Source organism: Cnephaeus nilssonii (assembly GCF_951640355.1).
Source record: "Cnephaeus nilssonii genome assembly, chromosome: 5".
NCBI classification, from domain to species: Eukaryota; Metazoa; Chordata; class Mammalia; order Chiroptera; family Vespertilionidae; genus Cnephaeus; species Cnephaeus nilssonii.
Genome location: NC_137076.1, coordinates 40062418 through 40070309, shown reverse-complemented (window position 1 = coordinate 40070309; position 7892 = coordinate 40062418).

Below are 7892 nucleotides of genomic sequence, written 5' to 3'. Positions count from 1 at the left end.
AGGCTCGATGTGTATATCCAAAGAGATTCATCTAGTTGAGCGAAGCACCTGACCCTCTTTTCTTACAGAATAATCTTCCCTACCTTCCACCTGTCACCTCGACACCCGGTTTTCTCCGTGATTTCTCCTTCCTGAACTACCAACATGGAATGCACAGGGTTTCCATGTGAGCACATGTGAAATTATTTTGAGACGATCTCTCGTATTCTTCAATGGGTATAAAAAAGTCATTTACTTTAAAAAAAAACCCAAACAAATTCAAAACTGGATTCATTCATTCAGTAAACTTTTATTGAGTGCTTCCTGGATGAGTAATGACACTGCCAAAGGCGTAAATAGATTGGTCCAGAGGAGACCTGGCTAACTGTACTTATTTAGGTCACTGCAACAGAAAGATGAGGTAACCTGCGAAATCTTTATGCCAGCAGCTGAGTAACAAGGGAATATTTTTAGTAAAGCTGCTAGAAACTCAAGAGGCAGTAGGGTTCTGGATTCAGAGATTTGAAGTAGTTTAAATCCCACTTGATGGTTTACCAGCTGGATGTCTTTGGCCAACTTACTTAATCTTGGTGTGCATCAGTTTTCTCACAGGGCTATTAGCAGTATTAAGTGAGATAATCCATATTAAACTGATTAGCATGGTGGCTGGCACATTGTAAAATCACTCAGTGAATATTAGCTGTTATTATGAGTAGTAACAATGCTTTTAGCAGAACTTAAGTATTCAGCCTCCACATGTTATTGGCTAGAGAAACTATGTGGCATCTCTTCCTTTTTTTTTTTTTATAATGATACCACTCATATTCAACTAGCCCCATCTAACAGCCTCATTTAACCATAATTACCTCCTTAAAAGCTCTATTTCCAAATATAGTCACTTAGGGGTTAGGACTTCAGCATATGACTTGGGGGACACATTAAGTCCATAACAGAAGTTAAAACATCAAACATTAATGTCACAGTTTTCGTGGGTTGGGAATTCAGGAGCAGCTTGGCTGGTGGTTTTGGCTCAGGGTGTCCCAAGATGTGGCAGTCAAGATAATGGTCAGAGCTGCAGTCATCCGAAAGCCTGGCTGGGATTGATCTATCTGCTTTTAAAGTGGTTCATTCACACAATGTATTCATTTTGTAGGGCTGCTGTAACAAAGTACCAAAAATAAAATGGGTTAGAACAATAGAAATTTATTGTCTCACAGTTCTGGAGGCTAGAAATACACAATCAAGGTCTCGGCAGGGTTGGCTCTTTCAGAGAACTGCAAGGGAGAATCTGTAATGTGCCTCTCCTAGATTTTGGTGTTTTGCTGGCAAATTTTGATGTTCCTTGGCTTATAGTTGTGGCACTCCCATCTCTGCCATCATCATCACATCATTCTCCCTCTGTGCATGTCTCTGTGTCCAATTTTCCCTTTTCTTTTTAAAATTTGTCTTTATTGTTTAAAGTATTACAAATGTTTGTTTTTTCTCCACTGACCCCCTCTACCCTGCACCCACTCCACCCACCCCTCCCAGGCCTTCACCACTGTATTGTATGTGTCCATGGGCTATGCATATATGTATATAAGTTTCCCTGTTAATCACTCCCCTCCCGGACCCATACTCCCACCTTCCCTCCGAGATTCCATGCTTCCATGTCTCTGGATCTATTTTGTTCATCAGTTTATTTTGTTCATTAGATTCCACATATGAGTGAGATCATGTGATACTTATCCTTCTCTGACTGGTTTATTTCGCTTAGTATAATAAATGAAATAAGCCAGGTCTATCCATGCTGTTGCAAATGGTAAAAGTTCTTTTTTATTACAGCTGAGTAGTATTCCATTGTGTAAATGTACCACAGCTTTTTTTTATCCACTCACCTGCTGATAGGCACTTGGGCTGTTTCCAAATCTTAGCTATTGTAAATTGTGCTGCTATGAACATAGATAGGGGTGCATATATCCTTTCTGATTGGTGTTTCTGATTTCTTGGGATATATTCCTAGAAGTGGGATCACTGGGTCAAATGGGCATTTCACTTTTAATTTTTTGAGGAAACTCCATACAGTTTTCCCCAGTGGCTGCACCAGTCTGCATTCCCACCAGCAGTGCACTAGGGTTCCCTTTTCTCCACATTCTTCTGGGGAATAAAGTTCTACCAGCAAAGGTTCCTTTTTTAATTTCAGATGAGGTACTTTTCAGTTTCATAATTTCCATCTGGTCCTTTATAAAGTTTCTATTTTTCTGTTGAGATTACCTGTCTTTTCATTCATGGAAGCATGTTTTCCTAGAACATTCTAGGCCAAGGAAAACACTTAATAGTTGGCTTAGCATAGTTATAATGGTTACTTTCAAATCATTGTCTGCTAATTCAAACATCTGGGTCATCTCAGATGTTACTTTCCTTTGTCTTCCCTGCCCCCCCCCCCCCCGCCCGCCCGATACTAAGTAATATTTTTCTGGTCCTTTATATGTTGAGTAATTTTGAATTATTGTGAATGTAATTCTGTAGAGGCTCTGAATTCTGTTATATTCCTCCAAAGAGTGTTGAGGTTTTGTTTTGTTTTAGCTGGTAGTTAACTTGGTTGGAATCAAAGTGTAATTCCTCTCTCTTGGGCAGCAGTTCCAATCTCAGCTCAGCTGTTTTACCTTTGGCTCGGCTGCTTTCAGTCTTCCCTGTGCATACATGGCTCAAGGATCAGCCAGGGACTTGAGCAGAGTTTATGTAGAGAATGTGGGATGCCCCCTCTCAGTCTCTCTCCTTTATGGGGTTTTGCCCTTTACTTTCCAGCATCTGTAGTTGCCCTGAACTTTTTATCCTTTCGTTCTTTAGACCAGAGAGACTAGAGGTTTTCTATTGGAGTTAGCTGCCTCATGAAAGGCTGATTTTAGTCTGTTCTTTGCTGGAAGTTGTAAAAATGAACATCTCTTCTCCCAAGTGTATAGATACCCTCAGGATTTTTCAGGATTTTGTTTACTTTCCAGAAACTTCAGGGTCCTCCCCACTTCTTTTCTTTTTGTTCTCTCCTCTCCTCCCCTTCCTTCCTTCCTTCCTTCCTTCCTTCCTTCCTTCCTTCCTTCCTTCCTTCCTTCCTTCCTTCCTTCTTCCCTTCCTTTTTGTATTTTTGCACAGAACTTGTATTTGTTAGCTGCAGGAGGTTTGGGTACAGTAGGAACATATTTGATTACATCCAAAGTGTAAACATATGGTTGTGGACTTTTTTAAAGGGATGGGAGACCGTATAGTGTAGTTAGTGATTATGGCTTTGATATTAGACTGCCCTGTTTCAAATCTTAGGCTTACCACTCTGTGTGTCCTTGGGCAAATTACTTAACCTCTTTATGTCTAAGTCACCTAACCTATAAAATAAGATAAAATTGTTACCTATTTCATAGGATTATTCTGAGTGTCAACTGCATATAATTTGCCTTGCAGGTCTGATATATAATAAGTGCCTAATAAATGTCATCTATTTTCATTCTTATTATTGGCAATAGTAATAATGATAAAAGGGGTAACTCAGAATATTCTGAGAAATATTACTTAAGAAAGATTTATCTCAAGGATTTATTAAAGCTTAAGGGGACTAAATCAGTTATACTAAAAATAAGTATTAAATGCTTACCAAATACAAACTGTGGACTGAGTTTACTAAGACAAATAACACAGAGCCCCTATTTTTGATGAGCAAGTATACATGTAGGTATATTCAGTGGGTGCTAAAAGTCAACAAATAATGACAGAACAATGTGAAAAGTACAATTTTCTGATAAGAGTACATACCCAAAACACAGAGATAGGAGTGATTAATTTTAAAGGAGATACTTAATTCTCATTCAACACATTTATCACAGAATCTATCCATAATCTGAGACAGATTTAAGTTTTAGACAACCAAATTTATTGTGAGTATTCTGGCCTAAAATCTATAGCAAAGAGGGGTGTGCAATATAATCTCATATACTCAGTTATCAGATCTGCAGTATGGGCATTAATTTAGAACAGAGATAGGGGTTTTGGGGCTGTTGACTTTTTTCCTGGCAAAGAGAAATATGCAGGTGGCAGCTGAAGCAAGATTTAAATTGGGAAGCAAGACATTGTTCTTTTTGTCAAGTCAAAGCCCCCAGGACAAGGATTGATTTGAAAAATACTTGTTTGACATTTCCTGTGTCCAGTGCTTTAATAGGCACTGGGAAGGGCTGAGAAGAGAGGCACACAGTGCTATCTATATCATGGCATAGTGGTGTAGTCCTAGGGTTTGAAGGGAAGGGTGATAGTCCTTCAAAAAAGTGATGTTTCCACTGAGATCTAAAGGTTGAGTAGAAAAAGGGAAAAATAGAGTGGGTGAGAGAGCACTTTATTTATTTATTTATTTATTTAAAAGGCTAAAGTATATATTTAAAATTTTTAAAAAACTGTTGAGAAAGCACCTGTGCAAAGTCAATTTTAGTCACTAAGAAAGCCACAAAAGGATCCACTACCCTGTGTATTTTTGTAATTTTTGCTTTTGTCTCTGCAAGTAATAACTCCACATTGCCATCGCATGCAACTAAGGTTAAATGGGGTAAACTGCTCTGCAGTGAGTTCTTCTACTTAGAAAGCAGTAGGTGATCATGCTGGAAGTCAGATGATCAAGGCTGCATCTCCCATCATCTCTCCAGGTAGTGATATGGGAAAGTGGGTCTCTGAGGAGTTTTAAGCCCGAGTGGGGGGTGGACAACGTATGATTCATTGCTGTCTTGTATCCATGCCTGTGGTCAGCTTCAGGTAATTGGACAGGAAGAGCCCCACTTGTCCGTTCACTTCTTCTTTCCACTAGTTGGGGTCCTCCTTGTTGAGGATGTTGATGATCTGGCCCTTCCTAAAGGCCAGCTCTTCGTCATTCTGAGTGGTGTAGTGGTACATCCCGATCACCTGGCACACTGCCAGGAATGCTGGGGGTTTAGGCGGCTCTGTTGGTGTAACTTTGCTTGTCCCGGGGCAGAAAGAGAATGTGCAAATGTTTCCTGGGTGAGTGAAATATGGTATATTCAAAAAGTGAAAGGAAGCTAGAAATTAAAGAGTTGGGTGGTAAGAGTTGAGACTAGAGAGATAGCCAGAAGTCAAATCTCACTGGTCCTTGTAGGCTCTAGTGAAAATTTTAGTTCTTATCCCAAGAGTAAGGGAAAATATTGAAGAGTTCAAGCTGGAGGATGGAAGAGATATTGTGGGAGATATAGAAGGATTGGAGAGGGAAGGTGATAAGTGCATTTTGCTTCCAACATGCAGAATGGGTTAGAGGAAGCAAAAGTAGATGAAGAAGGATCAATTAAGAGATTTCTCTCATAATCCAGATGAGAGTTTATTTTGGCTGAAAATTGGTTATGATGGTGTAAATTGAGAGGAGTAGACAGATTAGGAAGTAAAATGGATAGTACTTGGTGGATTAGAAATGGATTCAAGGGAGAAGGAAGTGACAAAATGATTTCTAGGTTTCTGGTTGGCAGAGCTAGGTGGACAGTGGTACTATTTACTGAGTTAGGGATCATGGGAAGAGGTTAGATTTGGGTGGTACTATTGCGAGTATGACAGTGCTTCTACTATTTTTACATATTAGGATATCAGGGCAAAGGATGGTGGACGTTGTAATCACAAATGTATTGAATGGATTAGGTGAGAACAGGATTTGCATTGGTTTTTCTTGCTGGTTTGGGCAAGTAATAGAAAGATGCAGTAAAGGAGAAGAGAAAATATGACCATATTTATTTCCAAGCTATCAGCTGACATTAGTGTTTGTGTGGAGTATTTGAACGAATGGAAGGAAGGAAGGGAAAAATGGAGTAAGGTCCTTCCCCGGTCAGGCTGAGAAATATTAATGTCCATTGTCCTTCTGCCTGGTCTTTAAACTCTCTAGGTTAGTGGTACCCTATGTCAGGAAGGGTTAAGACCTATGGTTCTACCTGGCACCCCCAAAGCATGCATGTGTACATGTGTAGCTTGAAGATTTGGCTTGAATGATAATGCAAGGTGGAAGTGATTAATGAGCATGCTTTAAATAGAGAGTTCCTGATTTTCAAAAGATGGTGGGCCAAAGTTAGTTCTCTGGCTGCTTGAATGAAACTTAATATTTTTATTCCCCTAGAAACAATGTTATAAATGGTGATTTAATTTTTCACACATTATTTCTGTTAACATTTATTCTGAGTCTGAAACTTGGATTTATGGGAAAAATACATCTGATCAGGTTTGGTCTAGTGTAACTTGAGGAAATCTGATTGCCTTCTGTGTCATTATTTCAAAAAGTGTTTGGTGAGCAGTTTATTCTAGGTAAATGTTAGGCACTGGGGATATACTAGCAAATATGGCAGATGCAGTCCATGCTATTGTGGAATTTATACATTACACACATAACTAAACGCGTGTTGAACAATAGAAGGTGAGTAAGAAGAGGTGAGAAAGCATGGCAAGTCTGAGGAGCCAAAAGGAGTCCTGTATAGCTGGAGTTGAAAGAGTAATGAAGAGGGTGCCGACGGTTGACTTTGGGGTGGTAGGCAGGCTAGATTCCAAAAGGGTTTGTTATCTGTGTTGAAAATATTAGTGTTTATATCCTATTTACAAAAGGTGTGTTTTATTCAAGAGAACAGCATTTGTGTTCAGATTTGTGTTTTAAAGGTCCCTCTGGCTACTGAGTAGAACATTGGTGGTTGCTTGTAACCCTTGGCATTCCTTGGTGTGTAGCTGTAGCATCCTATTTCTGCCTCTGTCTTCACATGGCCTTGAATCCTATGTGTGTCTCCTTATATGGACACCAGTCATTGGATTTAGAGCCAACCTAATTCAGGATGACCTCATCTAAACGTCATTACTTCTGCAAAGACCCTCTTTATAAATATGGTCAGATTCACAGCTTCTGTGCAGAGATGTGTTTTTTGGGGAGGAGTCACTATTTAATCCACTTCGGCCAGTAACTGGAGGAACCTAAAATAAAACAGTCTGAGAGATAAGAGGAAAACCAGAAGCTTACAGTGTGAAAGACAACAAAACTTGCTTTGTTTTGAGGAGTGAATGGTGCTGAGAGGGTAAACTTTTCTCTAACCTCAGAACTCAGGGTCACTCATCATCTCCCCCGGATGCTTTAAAAAATACTTTTATTGATTTCAGAGAGGAAGGGGAGGGAGAGAGAGAGATAAAAACATCAACGATGAGAGAGAATCATTGGTCAACTGCCTCCTGCATGCCCCCCACTGGGGATTGAGCTGCAACCTAGGCATGTGCCCTGACTGGGAATAAAACTGTGACCTCCTTGTTCATAGGTCGATGCTCAACCACTGAGCCATGCTGGCCAGGCTCACCTTGCCAAAGTTTCAAAAACCTGAGAATGTTAAGTGAGGACTTATTGTAACGATTTAATTTTGGCTTGGTTGTGTGACTTTAGCTAGTGTAAGTTAATTAAGTTTTCTTTGGAAAATTAGGGAGCCTTAATTGAGAAGAAATATTAAATATTTCATTTGAAAATGAATATAGAAATAAGTGCTAATAAAATGATGAGAGTTGTTAAAAATGATGTTTGGTATATACTGATTTGAAGGTTAGGAAATAAGTGGAATGACCCTGAGAGGGACACCTCTGTCTAAAAAGGAGGTAATAGAATGTTCATGATGAAATGTCTCCTTTAGACCAGTTTTCCCACACTACAAAAAGTCCAGAGAGGAAGTGGGGCATATGGGAGGCACCTGAATTTTGGGAGACAGACCTTGGTGTAAATCTGCAATTTAGATATGTGTCTGGGTGAATTACACTCTCCAAGTTTCAGTTTCCACACATAGAATTTCTGTAGGATAATGTCTGCTGTGCAGGGCTGCTGTAAGGATTTGAGATAATCCCGATCAGGCCTTCAGTACAGTGAATAGCACATATAAGCACTCAATATGGAATCA